This window comes from Stegodyphus dumicola, chromosome X2 (assembly GCF_044657685.1).
Source record: "Stegodyphus dumicola isolate Sdum_Otavi_A_Nest chromosome X2, ASM4465768v1".
Lineage (NCBI taxonomy): Eukaryota > Metazoa > Arthropoda > Arachnida > Araneae > Eresidae > Stegodyphus > Stegodyphus dumicola.
Window position 1 is genome coordinate 171,527,086 of NC_140781.1, and position 17,820 is coordinate 171,544,905.

Consider the following 17,820-nt stretch of genomic DNA (forward strand, 5'->3'; position numbering starts at 1 on the left):
ATCGGTCTTTCTGCTTCTAGTTTTATATCATGTTCAGTAAGGTCAGTACATCCTGGTTTATTAGAGATAATACAGAAATACTTGTATATGAACTGCTTTAAACCTTTCCGTTGGTCTTCAGATAATAGCGAATTCAAATGGATGCCTTGCAAAACTGAAGATATTTCAGTATCTGGGCTATAATTTAGATTCGGTACTTCATCTTCATAGCAGTTTATCCTGTCTTCTAAACACAGCATGTTTATATTTTCTGCTCGTTGAAAATACTGTTTCAGCATATTAATGTTTTTTTTTTTTTTTTTTTTCCCACCCTCGAGAAACTCGACTACATAATTTGTATCTCTGATAATTGTTGAACTATTTTTCCAAGACCTACCCATTTAACTGATAGTTGATGATGGGTGTCAAAAAATATTGTTGCGGAAGAGATTTTATTTAAGTTCCTCGTATTGTTTTTTAAGTTAGTTCAGTTGCTTCGTTTTAAAAGAATAACCCACCAGAACGGTGAAATCGCTGAACGCATGTAGTTCGATCTGGTTTCAAATCCCACATAACGGGCATGCTGACGGGAGTTTGAGGATTTCCCAAATGTAGCATAAATGCAATTCAGTTTTCCTCAAGAAGTCATCCAGGAAAGCAACCACCCCATTGCTTTGTCAACTCTAAATAATATCCAGTTCTAATAAAACAAGATCTCAGAATGAGATTAACTTCAATACTGCCACTGAGTTATTTTTTGTAATTAACGCAAAAAGTCTTTTCGTCTCAAGAAAATGTAGTGCCTTAAAAATTTAGATCTCAAAGAACTAATCGTTCTATAAATACAAGGAAAAAAATGCTGATGGTTACACAAAGATAGTGTTAAAATATAATTACTTTGCACAAATTAATTAATATAGTTCATTTCTTGGGTAGCAGAAAAGTGCATTCAGCGTCTGAAAACTCGCCAAAGCCATGCTCATAAAAAGGTGTTATAATTTTTAGCTACTTATGATCCAATTTCAGTTAATCATTTAAATAAGTGCTTTGTTTCCAGAAATATGTCACCAACAATACATAAGACCTTGTGAAATTCTAATATTATTACTGAAAAGAAAAACTTCTAGAAAGATGTAAGAGAAGGTTTGCTGCAATTTTACTTGATGAAAGAACAAATAAAATACAGTTATCTACATTACTTAAGTATGTTGATTATGAAGGAAATTACCAAAAGCGAAATTTGCACTTTTTCTGATGTTAGTGTGGGTGGAACTATATTACGACCAAATCATCCTAGCATATAATTATAGTGGCAGAAAATTTAGAGTGCAAAAACACAAGGGATTTCTGACTGTTTACAGAAAAAATCATTCTAATAAATGTGAAACATGGTACTTACGTATTAATTAAAAGGTGGCTACCAAGGAACTACCATAGTTGGCAAAAATGCCGCCAAAGTTGCATCAATCGTTCCAACAGAATTCTCAGAAACTTAATCCTCTGTACTTAATAATAAACAATCAGTATTGAACCCGCTTCTTTATTGAGCTCCATGAAAAAAAGGCTTTCGTCGATTTCTACTTTTTTTTGTTACGCCCTCCAATTTAATCAGAAGCTCTATTAGGACGATATGAGTACAAACTTGCCACAGGTAACTGTTCTAATTTATAGCGGCTATATTCAGCTGACCATAACATGTCCATTAATACGCACTTTTTTTAATAGCAGGATCACATAAGTTTGAAATAAACCACTGCTTGCTGTTCTGTAGAACACAGGTCCTAATTTTTAATTTTTTTTTTTTTTTCCTTCAAAATGCAAGAAAAAAGGGACAGCAATAACAGTTAATTTACATCCTTGTTCGTAAAAGCAAAACGTGGCTTATCAAGAATCCAATCGGAGTTACATCAAATGAAAGTCCAGGTGTTATGAGTGTGTCACGTCATGTTTACTTATTATTAACGATAAATCCCTTTCCTTCGCGACAAGGAATAATACGCAAGTATCTGAATGAATACTCATTTGAAACATTTCGCGAAAATTATACAAGTTCGATTTGGCTGTAAATCAACGCGTAAAATCATAGTATAAATATATTTTATAATAAATAATCAGGAATACATCAATGAAAATGATGAATTTATATATATATATTTTATGTAATTGAAAGATAGCTCGAATCAGAGATACGTTTATCTAGTGAGAAGTTAGTATTTTCTAATTTTTAAAAATAATAGTCTGCAAGATATTGAGTAAAGAAGTGAAGTTTTAAAATTTTATGAAAAAATAAGACATGATGATATCTTTTGAACATTTACTAACTATTAAGCACTCTTCAGATCTTCCCAAGAAATAGTATAATTCGTTGGTAACTTTTCTGCTTAAAAGGCGACACTTAGCGCCAAACATAAACATTGGTGAAAAATCTAAATAAATGGTGACAATCCGTAAAAATATTAACAATATTTTTACGGATTTTGTATTTATTTAGTTTGCTATTTTTAATAGAATTGTTATTAAAATGGTTTTATATCCTCGTGCAATGCAGCACGAGACTTATTTGAAGAGAAAGCTACACCGGAAAAATTAAATACAGGAGCACGCGTATTTAATAAATACATATCTCGTAATTGTACTCTTGCTATCCGGAGAAATCGAGAAAATACAAAAATATTCTCGTGTATTTAAAAAGCTTATAAAAGCTGAAGGAAAACATCTCAATTCAGTTGCAGTTTGGATAACAGTAGTTGTTTACTTACTGCTGTTATTGATTGTAGCAAATTCGCAGTAAGATCGGATTAGCTTTCTCTGTTTTGAATTAAGTTCTATTGAACATTTTAGTAGTTTAAAAGATAACTACTGTAAGATATTGCGATATTGTACAAATATCTCTGAAGAAATTTCAGCATTTTGTTTTATTTGTTGTGACAAGAATAAATTTTATTCACTTTTCATCGGACTTGTGCGTTCAATTCATTACGAACCCGTACGCACGCAACAATATGTAAATCTTCATGAAAAATAAACTATACTTGTAATAGCAGTAATGTATCATGAATATTTTTTAATGTGCATAATGCCGAAGCTTGTGCGATGCTGGATTTGTGTGCGTTAAAAACATTGCACAGATATTCATGCCACGATATAAACATCTGTTGCTTTGACGTACATTTTAGCAACTGAAGCGCCTTTAACAGAAAAAGAACTTTTTTTATGATATTCGACGAATTTTAGTCAACGCTTTAGAATAATGACTTTTAATGACAGGAATTTACAGTAAACTCCTGATTAACAGAGGTAATGCCGAGGACGACATTCACGTTATAACCCTTTGCACTCGAGACCTTTTTCCCTTGGCGAATCAGCAACTCGAGACGATTTTCCACATATTTAGTGAATTTCTTTTAGCTGATTTAAAGTTATTTCACACACAATTGAAATTTCACAATTCTTCGGTTTCTGTGCACGTTATCCATTCTGAATTTTTTCTCTTTTCTGCTGAATCACTGTCGCTTTCATTTTCACTATTCTATCACATCGAACTTTCACCTTCTTGCACTTTTTACTTCACCACTGCTTACCTTCTCTCTATCGTCAAGCATATACGCATATACGTAATTTCATTCTTCAACGAAAAATCAAATTCGTGTTCCCTTAAAGTGATTTCTTTGTCAGATTCCATTGCTTATTGGACTCCGTAACTTTGAAAATATTCATATTTGTTATGACTGTCGAGTTCGAACTAACGTCAAAGACGCATGTATAACAATAAATAAAATTAAAAAAAAAAAAAAAATGTTTGAAAGTAAAGATTGGCAGTATTTTATACGCATGTATTATTAAATACAATCAGGAAGCCATATTGCCCAAACTACACCTAATTAATATCGTTACGGCTCGAATTATCGCATCATACCGAGTGGTGACAGAGAGTCACCTCTCGAGTGCAAAGGGTTAATCTGACAGCAGTTAAATAAACACACAGAAAAGAGGAATACCTCATATTATAATTAATATAAAAATACGGTTAGCGATTTCCCTGTATTTTAAGCAGTTTTAATATGGAGAATAGATTCTGTACTGTTCTGTTATTAGGACCGGATCTAGAAATGTACGTACCATGTATGAATGTATGTCCGGATGTATATGTCCATGTATGCAAATATATATATGTAAGCACGAATGTATGTGTGCGTATACATATACACGTATACATATATATATGCACATAATATACAAACACACGTACATACATTCATACATTTCTGAATCCGGTCCCGATAACAGAACAGTACCACAGATTCATTTGAATACATAAACTAAATCAGCATTCAAAAGAAGAACACAAATCGAAACAGAGCGAATAATGTTTTTATTTCTGTTGCAGGAAACTGAAGATCAATACTATACACCTAATTTACTATTACGATTTAGCATTTTACTTTCAATGCATAATTTAAAAATATTTACATATTCCAGATTATGTATTTAACTTTATCTCTTATTACTGCTATTATTCTTTGCATTTTCTCTTTTTATAATTACCTTCTCCTTTTAAATTTTGCTTTATTTTGATGCTTTGTGATAATAATTTTTCCAGCGTTCCGCAATAAATAAAGTTACTGTTTTTAGACAAGACCCAGTTAACTACCAGCTACTTGTATAATAATAGTTTCTAATTATTGTTTCTTTGTTCCAGTGGTATCATAGTGGATGTCTCTGCGCCCAATTTCCTCCACCGGGTAAGTAACTCTCATTCCCGAAGATTATTTGGAAATCACTTTGATATACTATTTAATCAGTTTATAAATTTTAAGGTTAATTTCATGCAAATCAACTTCAAAAATCCTGAAGAGTAACTAAACAGAAATTTCGAGTTAAGCCAGCTATAGTAGATTTATCTTGGTGCTGAATTGTTAATATCACATGTTGAATGCAGATTATTTTAAAATTGTCTAAGATTTTGTATGATACACATGAACTACCCTTCGCTTTCGAATTAAAGATGCACGAATAGATCCGATGAGCGTAAATTGTCCGCATTAGCGTAGATTGACTTGGTTGCAGGTCTGCCATGATAGCGAGCGCCGCTGTAATGTTCCGTTAACATTAAACAGTAGTTACATTCAGGTGCGGTATGTTAGGCCATCAGTACGAAGAAATTGTATAAAATTATTTTAGCATTTATTTAATTTGGCATGAGATATAAATTTGTAGGAACTGAAGCCAAATTCACTTCTGATGCCTTCGTGAAGGACGTTTTAAGGGTAACTGGCTCATCTTTACATTACACATCGGCTAATTCCCGAATACCCCACGCAACCAGCTCGTTCAACCTACAGGAACACGGTTTCAACGGTGTTATCCATTCAGTCGGCCATCGATTTGCCCAAGAATTACAGGGAAAAAAAAGGGTACTTTTCCGTTTCGCCGGCGCAAATCTCGCCAAGCAGACTTAACTGGCGACAACATACAGTATACACATAACAAATGTTAGTTCTAAGAATTTTTTATTTTGAAGGCATAAACATTATAATATCGTTTAAAATTTTATAAAAAAACATTAATTTAAGAATTTACTATGCTTTCATGTTTCAACATCCTGATTCGCCGGTTCATATCACGTGGCCCCAAGTGATCTCACTTAAACTACGCTACAAAAATCTAATTCTCTCAGTAATTATCTACATTAATTTCAATTTAAATCTTAATTTGGAATACAAGTCTAAATGCAAGAATTATTTCAATTCGTACGAATAGCTTACTCAGAAATTATGTAAAACCGCAGTGCTTTACTTCGCTAGTGCATTCGCATTAGAATTTATAAATTTAACCTTTGACTCTGCCTTTTTTATATTTTCGCCTTCAGGTGAGCGGTGTGATTGCATCCTAATTGACTTAATTACCGCGAATGGCCTTAGGGCATAAAACTGAACTTCTGGTAAAAATTCTATGTAATTGTATTCCAGTATTGAAAGAAACAATCGATCTGATAAGGTTACCAGCGAAGATATTCCGTTTGCGCCAGTTGTACAATTGTTGACGACTTTATCGCCTGCGCCGGCAAAACGGAAAAGTACCAAAAAAGTATCCAAACTTTTAAAACTGTTCTTTTTGAAGTTTTTTTTTAATTAATTATGAATCTCCGTGGTTGGAAGATTCGCTGAAAACAATAAGTCTCAGTATTATTAGGAAGATGTTAAAAAATGAACGAGCAAACCGAGTAAAATGACACAAACAGTCATTGAATAATATTCAGTACAATGACTCAATAGACTAACATGATCGAGGGTACAGCACCACTGCAGAACGGTAGTTCGATATCCGCTAGCTACATGGGTGTTTTCCTGTTATCCTCCATGTATGTATTACGTGGATATGGGCCAGTTTTTCATAGAAAGCCCTCCATAATGGCATCTCTCCTTCGGCACTCGCTTACTTTGCTGTAATTAAATCAACCCACCAAAACCAGCATGATTCAGTTAGTTTAGGTTATTCTGAATTTAACAAATAAGCATAGGAGAGATAGATGCCAAAGAAATTAACACTTTACCGACCGACCGCCTATTAATCGGCTTTTTATCTCCAACGCCTACCGACCGATAGCCTATTAATCGGCTTTTTTTCGCCAACGCCTACCAACCGATGGCCTATTAATCGTTTTTTTTCTCGAGGCTACCTGAAAATAGCCTATCAATCGGTAGCCATGGCGATAAACAACTGCTATTTGCTATATCATCTGCTTGCCAGATGTCCCGGTTTTTCAGACAAAATCCCGGTGTCCCGGTAAAAATTAAATTTGATTTTATAGATGACCAAAAAAGTCTAAAAATAATTAATTGCTAAGTATTATTTAGGATAATTACTATGTCAGTTATCTCTGTACTGTATGAAAGGTGAAAACTATGGAAGAGTGATGATCTTCCAATAAATAATATTGTCATCGTAGTGTCTTGTCTCGCCATGCGCTTTCCGGACTCGGCGACAGCCGCTTGCGATAGAGATAAGTCAGTCAGTTGTCAGTCCCTTTCGGTGGTATCTGTTGTGTTAGTGAGCTAGCGCTGTTTTATTTATGCTTTAAATTAAAGTTTATGCGTTCTCTGTTAAAATGACAAAACGGTCGTGTAAATTAACCTGGGATTTACAGAATAATTCCCTTTTATGAAGAAGGTATGTACTGGCAATAAAGATCAAGACGCTAGAGTTAAATGTTCACATTGTAATTCTGATTTTTCTGTTGCTCACGGTGGTTGACGCGATATAAAAGATCATTTGCAACCGAGTAAACACAAAAGCTGGTTTTGATAAGCTGGCATGTGCTGCTAGCTCATCAAAACTGACCAGTTTTTTAGGACTGCGAGTTCTAATGATAAAAACTTCAGCGAAAGAGGCGACACAGCAAACCATAGCCTAAGTTTCAATTCGAATTTTTGTTCATCAAATTTCTAAGTTTTTAAACCTAAATTATTTCTGGGAAAACTAAGTGTGAGGCAATAGTTTTAAATGCCATAGCTCCTTTTGCTAAAAAAATGGAGCTTAAAGAAGACTTGACCAAGTCAAACTACGTATCTAAGTATGGATGCATCAAACAGAAAGGATATAAAACTTGTGCCAATTGCGGTGCGCTACTTTAATCCTAATTTGGGTGTGTAAGTAAAGCTGTTAGATTTCAAATCTGTGGCGGGTGAAACATCTGAAATTCTTACAAATTACTTATGTCCTGCTGCAAAACGATTTGAACTACAAAGTAGTGGGCTTTTGTGGAGATAACTGCAACACTACTTCGGCCCAAGGCCCAAGGCGTTTTGCTTTCGGAGTACCTTTGCAAATAAATGCAATAACCTCCACAACTTCGTTAAGAAAATATTGAATAATTAAAAGTGAGCAGCTTGCACTCTTTAATAAGACCATCCTGGTAATGGGAAAAGACAACACTACAGCTTTTGAGGTTGCTGAAGCTCATAAAACTCTCAAAAGAAACCTGACAGAAAGAAAGGCTTCAAACTTCATCCCTATGGGCGCAAAGAATATCTACAACAATCTAGAGGAGCAAGTCCGTAACAATGTGAAAGAAGAATTTGATGGCTTTTATGAAAGATGCATTGCATACTTGGACCTCTGGGAGAATAGTTTTGGAAATGCTGAATAGTTTTCTTGGATCAATCTGACCAAAACAAATGCTGTTAATTGGAAAAACGCCGAAACTTCTGCTGAAATGATTAACAGCAATTTTCTTTATATACCCGATATGCAAATGAACACTGATCAGCTGTTTGGCAAAGTTGTGCTTGCTAAAGAGTATTTGCAGTGAAATAGGGAACAGTGGAAGCAAGAAAAGTCTACCAGAGATGTGATTACTTCAAGTGAAGAAAAATGGCTCAGGCTGTTTGATCCCTTCAAGGAGAATCACATAAAAGTCCCCAATCTAATCAAGATTGTTGAGTATGTCTTCTGCTTACCTGGGATATCAGCGCCAGTAGAGAGAGTATTTTCTTTGATGAAATGGACTAATGATAGGGGTTTGATGAAGGAATCTACGGTTAAAGGCTTGATGACATGTAAAATTAATATCGGATTAGCTTGTGAAGATGTTTAGCCAGAGAAAAGTACATGTAAATATTGTTCAAAATGTTTATTCCTCATTTAAAGTCTTTTTTCTTAAGTAACTTCTAAATATTAGCATGTAAGAAATAAAATGTTTAAATATATATGCTTGTGTCATTTATTATTACCCATGGTTTAGGTTCCTATTAAGTAACCATTTATTCATAACATTGAGAATAAACGATGACTTGTTGTACCTCTAAAGCACTTCAAAAATCCGCCAAGGGTGTACCCTTGAATACCGGCGACGCCGGGGGGCATTCCGGTGTCCCGGTTGAACATTTCTGAAATCTGGCAAGCCTAGTTATGAGGTACATTGCTCACTTGCGTTAAGTGCGTTGCTTCGTAAACTCCCACATTTTCACACCGTTTTTAAAAATATTACCGTTCACGATGAGCGAAAAAAATGGTACTGGAGAGTTTTATTTAAACGATTTATCAGATTGTCCTGACAGTTATTCAGAACTGGGAGAATTTGCGGCTGAGCGGCCGGTCGGACGTGCGTTATGCTGTTGAACCGCTAGCGGTCGGTAAAGTGTTAAGAACAAAATTCTGAAAACAATATATTTATACAAAAATTCAATCATGGATTGGCATACATTCTGAATAAACTCACTTCAGAGTTTTATTCATTAACTCCCCCCCCCCCATTTTTAAACTTTACATTGGCATGCTTCTCTTTCAGTCTCAATTCTACAAATAATATTGTAAAAAGCATATAAATAATGATAACGAACAGTCGATGAGTAGAAAACCATTAGATTTGATAAGTTAAACTGAACTGTGAAATATTTATTACTAGATATGATGGTACTCTTCTGTTATCGGGGCTAGCTTCAGGAACGTATTGTATATATGAATGTATGTGTCAGTGTATGCCCCTACGTGCGTAGGTGAGCGTACATGCACACATGTGCATTCATATTTACATTTTTGAATCTGGTTCCGATAACAGAAGATTGAATTATTATGATTAAAGAAAAGTAAGTAAACCTCCCAAATTTAGTATTCTAGACATTGCATGAAGCATACAGAGCTGGTGTACAACATAGGCTGGTGAATTCACCATAAATCACTACCTAAAGTGGCAGCAGATTAAAAGTAGATAGAGTTTTAAAATAAATGGAAAAGGTTTTACCTTAATTCAGCGTTCCAGCTCCGAGCCGCTGTGTCGCTTTTGATGATCTTCGCAGTTTCAGAAATCAATACACTTCAGTGAATCAGACACAAGGGTGCGCTGTGAAAGAAGCATTTATTCACTATCGATTCTCAAGAAAGCTTAAGAATGAAAGAATAACTTTTAACTTAGTACTAACGATTAATTAGGCATTGTTGCCGGAATAATCCAGAATACTATCAGTTTGGCGGGAAAATTCCAGCATTAATTAAATTTGACCGAGTCATGCTCTCTCTTTTTTATCTTTATCCTCGCCAAATGACGTAGTGGGATTTGCAGCTGCAACAAATCGAAAATGCGCATCGTATATTCCGCAGTCTTGTTTTCGACAGCGATGTTTTATCGCATTTCAGTAGTATTTTGCGCAAATGTTTTTATGTTTTACCTAAGAACTAAAAGAAAGCTTTTGAAATAGAATGTTAGTTTTAGAAAATAGATAATAATTTAAAGAACTACTGATGCAGGATATCTTTCATAACAAATATTAAAAGCTGTAACATCTAATCATTGCCGACCAGACGGTATAATGGTCAGGAAAACCGACTGCGATACCAAAGGGTCCGTACTCGAATCACGAAGAGCGCATGGTTGTAACTGTCCGTCCCGTCATATAGGAGGCAAATGTGGCCCACCTTTAGGTGCCAAAATAAAGTGATCGAATTCGGTTGAGGGCCCGCCACTGGGGGTGGGGAAAATAACATCTAATCAGATGGTTTAGAGTTTATTGCTTATATTGAGACATTTACGAATTAACCTTTAGAACTGCACCATTATGCTATTATTTTTTTAGTTATATTTCAGAATTCTGTTGTTACGTACTATCATATATCTTACAATTTTTTTTTTCTTCCCTACAGATGATAAGGAAGAAATGAGGAAAAGATAAGTCAAGGTACTTTTCTAATAGATAATAGTTCTACTTATTTTAGTGAATGTGGGAAAAAAAAAAAAAAAAAAAAAAATAGTAGTTTTTTAATGTAGAACAATATTTAAAAAGAAGTGTACTACAGCGAAGGTAAAATTTAGTGTTCCTCTGCTTGTTAATTTATAGTAATGAAGTAATAGTCTGTTTAGTAATAAAGTAAAGGGTGCATCTCATCTGAACTTTTTTTGGGGGAAAGTCGCTGAACACTGGTAGTTCGGTCCGAGGTTCGAATCCCGTGAACGGGCTGGCTGCATGGGCGTTTTCGTGGTTTTCCCCATGTGTAACGTGTATACGAGCCAGTTTCCCTTAGAAAGTCCTCCACGAAGGCATCCCTCCCCTTAGGCAGATAGCCCTCGAGGCTTTGCCATAATCACACACACACACATCTGAACTTTTGAGGGATTCTTGTCTTAAAACACAGACTATGTTTACTATTTTTAAAAAATTAACTAATAATTTGGGTGCCCTTTGGAGTGCGGATCCGTCGATATTGCCCTGTGGCCGACACCAGAAATGCGCCTCTGTTATTTATCTGAATACTTTTTTTAGTATTTATCTGAATACTTTTTTTAGTGTGTATAGTATTTGATAAGCATACTTGCACAAGAGATTTGCTTTATAATTAAGTTATAATATACCGGGTGATCAAAAAGTCAGTATAAATTTGAAAACTTAATAAATCACGGAATAATGTAGATACAGAGGTAAAAATTGACACACATACTTAGAATGACACGGGGTTTTATAAGAAAAGCAATAATCTTATCAGAAAAGCAATAATTAACATAACAAATTAAGACAAAGCAAAGATGATGTTCTTTACAGGAAATCAGAGTCGTAGCTAGGGTTTTCAGCGCCCAGGGACAACTGAAGATTTCGCGCCCCCTAGTGCTTGCCAAGGATGGAAAACATTTAATTCTAAAATGTCGTAACATCAGTTTGGCGCCCCTTGGATTCTGCGCCCGGGGACAGATGCCCCCCTTTCCCCCCTCTAGCTACGCCCCTGCAGGAAATGCTCAATATGTTCACCATCATTCCTCAACAATAGCTGTAGTCGAGGAATAATGTTGTGAACAGCACTGTAAAGCATGTCCGAAGTTATGGTGAGGCATTGGCGTCGGATGTTGTCTTTCAGCATCCCTAGAGATGTCGGTCGATCACGATACACTTGCGACTTCAGGTAACCCCAAAGCCAATAATCGCATGGACTGAGGTCTGGAAACCTGGGAGGCCTAGCATGACGAAAGTGGCGGCTGAGCACACGATCATCACCAAACGACGCGCGCAAGACATCTTTCACGCGTCTAGCAATATGGGGTGGAGCTCCATCCTGCATAAAATTCGTACGTTCCAGCAGGTGTTTATCAGCCAGGCTGGGGACGATGGGATTCTGTAACATATCGGCGTACCTCTCACCCGTCACGGTAGCAGTTACAAAACCAGAATCACGCATTTCCTCGAAGAAAAAAGGCCCGATAACAGTGGGCATTTTTTTTAACTTTTTTTTTTTTTTTTGGTTCTAATAAAACCCCATGTCATTCTAAGTATGTGTGTCAATTTTTACTTCTCTATCTATATTATTCCGTGATTTATTAAGTTTTCAAATTTATACTAACTTTTTGATCACCCGGTATATTATAGTATGGATGAGGTAATGCAAACAGATATTTTGCTCAAGGTTTAAGAATATTAGTTGTAAAATTACGTGTTATAATATTATTCAGACTTATATAACTGCAAAATGAAACAAGTAATATAAACTCAGTAATGAAGAATAAACTCTTATAGGTTTTTAACTGCTTTAAAAAATGATGGTGATTTTATAGGTTTTATAAACTCAATAATGAAGAATAAACTCTTATAGGTTTTTAACTGCTTTAAAAAATAATGGTGATTTTATAGGTTTTATAAACTCAATAATGAAGAATAAACTCTTATAGGTTTTTAACTGCTTTAAAAAATGATTGTGAATTTATAGGAGTAAAAGCAGTAAAGTCTAAAAGGTTTGCTTTATTCCTTAACCTTGCAAAATTACGTGTTATAATATTATTCAGACTTATATAACTGCAAAATGAAACAAGTAATATAAACTCAGTAATGAAGAATAAACTCTTATAGGTTTTTAACTGCTTTAAAAAATGATGGTGATTTTATAAGTTTTATAAACTCAATAATGAAGAATAAACTCTTATAGGTTTTTAACTGCTTTAAAAAATGATGGTGATTTTATAGGTTTTATAAACTCAATAATGAAGAATAAACTCTTATAGGTTTTTAACTGCTTTAAAAAATGATTGTGATTTTATAGGAGTAAAAGCAGTAAAGTCTAAAAGGTTTGCTTTATTCCTTAACTCACTAGGGCAGGGAGGCTAGAGGGGGAAAACTACGAAGTCACTCATGCAACCAACCCGTTCGCCTGGAACTGAACCCAGGTCGAACTGCCAGTGTTCAAAGGCGTTGCCGCTGATTTGATGTAAAATCTATATTTTTTTTTTTTAGAGTTTGTTGCTTTATTCTTTAAACACTGAACTTCATTTTATTAACTCCGATCCTTTAAGAATCAGAATTTAAACTTTTACCTATTTTTTTAGGGGAAAGGCGGAGTTGTTATTTTTGATTCCTCATATGTTTCATTGAAAATGACTAACTGCTTAAGTTATATTACTCAGATAAGAAAGTTACTTGATTTTTATTCTGTTATTTTCTTCATTTCTTTGAAAATGTGTGTAGATTTTTAGTCCAAAGGGGCAAGTTGCTCAGAAGGACTATTACTTTCGTTTTGGTATTTTGCGTTAATTCAGTATAAATGTTGATTCACTTTTTAAATTGGTACCACCAAATATTATAGCCCTGTATTGTATTTAAAGGAATTAAATAATGAAGTATCTGCATAAATGTATGTATGTTTCTCGCATTGTGATAAAACAACGGTACCTAGAACCATCAAATTTTGAATAACGTACGTTTCCACCCGAATATGGACATCTGAAAGCCCAAATTTGGAATTTGTTTTATTATTTATTTCATGTTTTGTAAAACGTAGCGAATTTTTCATTAACTAACTCAACGATTTCAAAGTGAGCAATGGCATCACTGTACGGGAAAAAAAAAAAAAAAAAAATAAAACCATTTGCATCTCCAGCGCGAGACTGTGCATCAGAAGTTCTAAAGATATGCTCATTTTAAAGTTATTTTGCGATATTGCTGTTGAACTGAATTTTATGGTTTAAGTGCGAAGAACATGATATTTTATAAATAAAGGTAACACACAAAACGTTATAAAAACGTCCGTTTGGGCGTAATGTAAAATCGGAAAGCTTTTAGATTTTTTTTTTAAATGTAATTTTTTTTAATGCGAATCTTATTTTGTAATTAGGTATTATATGTAGTTTTGCTGAGGTACTAACTGTCTTCATAATGATTACATTATCTTATATCTCATTTCACAGCTTGTAACGGTGGAATATTAAGAAAGTAAGGTAACTAATTGCAGAATCTCTGAGCCTGATTCGGCACCGCAAGTTTAGATTTATATTCTTCCTCCTATTAAATACTGAGATTTGAGATTACAGAGATATGCTTTCTGCGCAATTGCCTTTGAAAGCAGTAAAAATGCAACTGTATGGAGACTGAAGATAAATTTGTAAATACTGTAAATAACATTTAGGTATACTACGCGAAATTTGCTAAAAATTGCTGTTTTTAAGGAGTAAAACATAGTCTTTTTTTTTTAATTTTTGTTTTGTTTTGTTGTTGTTTAGTCTAAAAAAAGTACATCGCATTAAAAATACATACATTGTCTAGTCTTAAAAGATACCAAACTTGAATCCAGTTTTGAAAGTAGTAAATAGCAATATATTAAGATTATTAGTCTATCTGGTGCTTTACGCAATGCATTCCTTAAAGAGCCCCAAATGCTCAGTTCTCTTTTCCTGCGAGGATTTATTTGATTATGGCAAAGCATTCGAGGGCTATCTAATTAAGGGAAGGGATGCCTTCGTGAAGGACTTCCTAAGGGAAACTGATGCCTATACATATTACACATGACACATGGGGAAAACCACGAAAACGGCCATACAACCGGCCCGTTCGCCTGAGTTCTAACCCCGGACCTAACTACCAGTGTTCAGTGACTTTACCGCTCGTGGGCTGCTTTTTCTACAAGGGAAAACAAGAATTATAAATTGTAGGGTGATTTGATGACAATATGAGGTCCTGGGCTCGGCCTAGGGGACTTAAATGGTAACTACGCCCAGACATCGTAAATGTAGTTCGTGAAAGTATACATTTCAGATTTATTCATGAATGTTTATTGATTTGTATAGTGATAATGCTTTTCTTCTTTTAGTTTCACTGCCATAAATCCCAAAAGGACCTTGATGCTTTTACTCAAAGTGTTACCTCAACATATTCATGTATTCACATAATTTCTTTTGTAAAATCTTTAAGTTTAAAGGGAAATAAAAGTTTTCATCGAATTGGTCTGATTTCTTTTCCTTTTCCCATCATTTTTGTTATATCATTTGTACTTATAGTTCAATATTAGTGTTTTGATTGCAGATTAGGTTATTACATTTTTTAATGTATTTGATGACTTTACTAACATGTAACTTTTGTTTGCGCTAAACGCGTTAAGACTGCGTAAAAAAATAACGTTTACTTTTTATTTTATATTATTATTTATATTGTAATAAGTTGACCTCTAATTACCAATGTAATAAGTAAACAGGCAAATAATTGCTATTCTGCGACAAAATACCATGCCGACGGTACATTTAGAAATGGTAATTGCTATTCGAACAGCAGTAAAGAAAATGTATTATCCAGACAACTACCTTGATGATATGCCTGAAATTTTATTCAATAGCAGAAAAATATGTATATTTGTTAACCTGCAATGAAGAAAACAAAAATGATCCAATTTGTATCTAACAATGAATTAAATAATGTAGGATTACATCTGACCTGCGTTAGTTGTGTGGAAAAACTGAACCATTATTTTTCATGAAAACATAATAAGCTGACAACTTCTACTGAAATAATTGTAGTATCATGAATAGCAAAGTCTTTGCAGCGCATGCTTGATTTATTTTTTCCAGATGTGCGCATATAGATTAAGTATACAGAAATATTAGAACTGTCTTTTATTTTTTCTTTCCAAATTACTGCCCCATTTTTTTATTCGAATCAAAAACTTTTCATATTACTTATCAAGACCATTATGTTTCTTCTTCTGCTTTCCATTTTCAACTTATTAATATTTCCATTCCTATTAATATCATTTGGGAGTTATTACCGTAAGTGTGCGTGTTTTCGGATGGGAAGGTGCGGATATCAGGGGGAAAAAATGCTTCGTTTTCCACTTGTGACACGGGAGGGGGGGGGTGAAGCAGTTGCTCAGCACATTGTACAAAACTTTAAAATTTGCGTTTGAGTTATCGAGTAGGAGTAGAGGCTCCTTCTTATGGTTTGAGCAGTGACCAAGAACTATTATTTATTAATGTTTATGCAGAGCCACATTCATTAAAAAAAATTTTTTTTTTAAATTTACTTCAAATATTTCTTTTCATTATAAACTATTTTACTACTTAAAAATTATGTAAATATATAGTTTCGGTTATTGAATGCTGATTTTTAACTTGCGGCTTATTAGTGTCACAAAGTTTGGCCACCCGCGTTACAGTCCAGGGCGACACAAAGCGCTTACCTGTAAACATTCAATGAAATCCGAAAAAAATTTTAATTTATTATTTTTGCATTAGTGCAGTCTTGACTTCAGCAGTTTCGATTCTCCTTACAAACCAAATATATTGTTATTTAAAAATCCAAATACATCTTTATTTAGTTTATTACAAATACAACATTTACAGTCAGTTAGAAATAAAGGGAGGAGAAATGAGGGGAAAACACTTATTTTAATAGAAAACAGAATTTCTAATAAATTGGCAAAGCCCTTCCTAGATATTGTCTCACCTCAGATAAACAGGTAAATACTCTTCTATGTATTATAATCAGATTAACTAATAGATTTAAATATTCAGCAAATAACAAAAGTAACAATAAATCGCATCATAACTCTTATGGCATTTTGTAATCATAACTATATAATTTCAGAATACGTGTAATAATCTATAACTTTTAATGAAGACGTTAAAATCGTGTTTTTGATAGATAAGAAAATCACTGAATTTATATAAAGAGCATTATTGTAGAGACATTAGGTATTTTTTGAAAGCAGGAGAGATGAAAAATGAGCAATGCTCTCACCGGGACTCGAACCACGGCCCTCCCGAGCGTGCTTGACCATTACACCACGAAGGCATGCTAAGAGGCGGAAGAAATACCTTATATACTCCTCCCCCCTTTTAAAGGGCGATTGAGGATTAGGGAACCTAATCGCCAAATCCTAGTGGTAGAGAATCTTCATCCACCACCTTTTTTTAGTTCGGGCGCCACTGTAGAGTTATTAGGTTATTTAGCGACAGGCGATGTGAAAAATGTAAAGCCATTTAGTTTGCGAAAGAAACTGGAAATCGTGCTGCAGTAAGGATGTTTTGTGTTGGTGGAAGAGAGAATGGATCATGACTTAACGATCCCTCAATTACAACAAAAGGTTTCCTTGATTATGAAGAAACTTTTCGCATATAAAAGAGAAGACATATGTCAAGATGTTATCACATCTGTATAAATACCCCTTATTCCATAACTTGCAAGAATAATGCAAGATTTCAGAAATATTGCAAATGTCTGGAAACAGGCTAAATATAGTATGAATAGTTTTTACAAAATAATTACATTAAGAATTTGGACTGTATTAGGAGATGAGGGGGAAAAATCTTGTAATAATTAATTAATTAATTAAAGAATAATATACGACTCTATTAGATATATTAGTGTAAATGTAAGTATTATGTGATTTTCTAATGTATATTTTTTGTGTTTATGATACATTAATTTACAAAAATAATAATGTAAGACCTCAGTGCTGATGCAGTTGTGTTTAACAAGTTAAAAAATGAAGGGAAATGTATTAATAAGATAATCCGCCTTAGTAATTCAACTATGTATAATAAGATGCACAAAAAAAAAAAAAAAAAAAAAAAAAAAAAAAAAAAAAAAAAAATTCTTCCCCAAT

General features: G+C 34.0%; 1 long non-coding RNA gene across 2 annotated transcripts in view; it reads left to right on the forward strand.

Moving 5' to 3' along the window:
* The window catches only part of LOC118196245 (uncharacterized), a 96,546-nt gene extending 81,379 nt beyond the window's left edge, over nucleotides 1-15,167 (forward strand). For both annotated transcript variants that reach the window (XR_015038962.1, XR_004759396.2), the window contains 3 exons: nucleotides 4,679-4,721; nucleotides 10,618-10,652; nucleotides 15,034-15,167. This is a non-coding gene — a long non-coding RNA (uncharacterized LOC118196245). The remainder of the gene's footprint in view (nucleotides 1-4,678; nucleotides 4,722-10,617; nucleotides 10,653-15,033) is intronic.
* The last annotated feature ends 2,653 nt before the right edge of the window (nucleotides 15,168-17,820 follow it).